Source organism: Adiantum capillus-veneris, chromosome 3 (genome assembly GCF_014529385.1).
Source record: "Adiantum capillus-veneris isolate H3 chromosome 3, ASM1452938v2, whole genome shotgun sequence".
In the NCBI taxonomy this organism is placed as follows: Eukaryota; Viridiplantae; Streptophyta; class Polypodiopsida; order Polypodiales; family Pteridaceae; genus Adiantum; species Adiantum capillus-veneris.
The window spans coordinates 103,016,598-103,019,150 of record NC_140933.1 but is presented as its reverse complement, the minus strand read 5'-3'; positions in this window follow the sequence as shown (position 1 = coordinate 103,019,150).

Here is a 2,553-nt window from a genome sequence, read left to right as displayed (position 1 = left end):
TGCATGAAGGCATATGCACACTGAATCGTACCCCCCGCCCTCTCTCTCTCTCTCTCTCTCTCTCACTCTCTCTCTCTCTCTCTCTCTCTCTCTCTCTCTCCTCTCTCTCTCTCTCTCTCTCTCTCACTCTCTCCTCTCTCTCCTCTCTCTCTCTCTCTCTCTCTCTCTCTCTCTCTCTCTCTCTCTCTCTCTCTCTCTCTCTCTCTCTCTCTAGAGTTGCAAGGCTAGGCTGGGGCTCAGAGCATAGTCGTCGCACAGGTTATCGGGAACAGGTCTCGCACAGTCAGAGTCCAGAGGTCTCGCACAGCTTGATGGTCTCTCTCTCTCTCTCTCTCTCTCTCTCTCTCTCTCTCTGCGCGTAGGATTCACTGCCGGAATGGGCCGGAGCAAGGAGAAATTGCCATGTGGCAAGGGGGGGGGGGGGGGGGGGGGGGGAATCCCCTCCCCCATTATCTATTAGTATAGATTCTTTCTTTGCATTGTTAGCCTATGTGAGCAAGAAACTTTTAGACACGTCACTTAAGTACCATGATTACTAACCCCATCGTGGCTCAACTCAAAAAAAATCATTTCTTTTAAGGTAGTTCTTTATACACTCTAATAAAACGGCGTCGCCATGGCTCTCTCAACTCTCTCTCTCTCGTGCACGTGCGCACACACACACACACACACACACACACAAATGTATGCGTATTGTATTCCTCGTGTGTGTTGGGAGTTGGTGCCTGCTCATTGTCTTGCTGGCCAAGCTCTACTCCACTAATGAAGATGACACGATGACGTCATTGCCATCCTAGCAACTGCTCTACTATCACCCCTGTCCCGTGCTCTCCTCATCCCAAACCTAAATATAATCTCTCTCTCTCTCTCTCTCTCTCTCTCTCTCTCTCTCTCTCTCTCTCTCTCTCTCTCTCAATGTTGAGTGTCCGTGTTGCCATCGTATGTGTTGCTCAACTTGCTGGCGAAGCTCTCCTCCTCTTATATCATCATCACGTCGATGAGGTCTCCTGAAGTTCAGCTACTCATGTAGTCGAGTTATCGTTGTCCCCTACTCTCCTCGGCCTGAACTTGAAGAGCATCTCTCTCTCTCTCTCTCTCTCTCTCTCTCACCTGAGCCCCATAGGTTTTTGTTCTTTTCTTCTACCCTTTTGATGTACCCTCAGTCCTTAACTGATATGTATCAAACGTCCTCATATATTTGGAGCGATTGCTATGTTCTATTTTTGGTCTCATGGGTCATATCTGACCTCCGTGGACGATAATTCAATCTATCTATCTATCTCCTCACCTGAGCCCCCATAGGTTTTTGTTCCTTTCTTCTACCCTTTTGATGGACCCTCAATCCTTAACCTTAACTGATATGTATCAAACCTCCTCATATATTTGGAGCGATTGCTATGTTCTATTTTTGGTCCCATGGGTCATATCTGACCTTCGTGGACGATAATTCAATCTATCTATTTATCTCTCACACACAGCATGATGAGGATGATGATGATCATAACGACGACATCTACTACCACATGGTTTCATTCCTCTCTGTGTGTGTGTGTGTGTGTGTGTGTGTGTGTGTGTGTGTGTGCAAAAGAGATTAATATAACATTCCATTCTCTCTCCCTCAATCCCGGGCAGTGTTCCGGAAAAATCATTTTTCCAAACATACAAAATTCCTTTCCTTGAATTTGTCAGGAGGAAATTTTTAAAAATTATGTTTTTTTTTTAAATTTTTGCACTATTTTTCTCTAGTTTGGAGTGGAAGTTCTCCCTTTCTCCTTGCTCTCAATCGACATTTTTGAAATTGAAATCGACACGATATTAAGCTGAGATACATTTATCCCAAACACTGAAGATAAGGAAAAAAATCACGTGAAAATTTCAAAAAAATAGCGTAAACTATTACTATTCTAAAGGGTATTTTGTATGTTCCTAAAAATGGATTTTTCTTGAACCTTGGTCACTCCTGTACATCTCTCTCTCTCTCTCTCTCTCTCTCTCTCTCTCTCTCTCTGGTTCGTACACCTTGGCTCGTTGTCGTTGAGTTGCTGGCCTACCCTGGTTCACCGTGCTCTAACTGGCATCCCTGCAACCTGCTACGGCACTGCGACGATTGGCCCCAGCAGCCCGCGCCCAATGTGCGAAGAAAACTATTTTTCCAAACATACAAAATTCCCTTTCTTGAATTTGTGAAGAGGAAATTTTAAAAAATCAAGTTATTTTCTCAAATTTTTACACTAGTTTTCTCTATTGTGGTGTGGAATTTCTCCTTTTCCTCTTGCTCAGGCCCAGTGTTCGAGAAAATTTATTTTTCCAAACATACAAAATTCCCTTTCTTGAATTTGCGAACAGGAAATTTTAAAAATTAGGTTATTTTTCTCTATTTTGGGGTGTAACTTCTCCTTTTCCCCTTGCCCTCAACATGCATTTTTGGAATAAAAAACAAAACGATATTAAGCTGAGACACATTTTTCACACACACTAATACAAAATTTCCTTTCTTGAATTTGACCCCAGTAGCCTTGGCCCAATGTTCATAAAAAACTATTTTCCCAAACA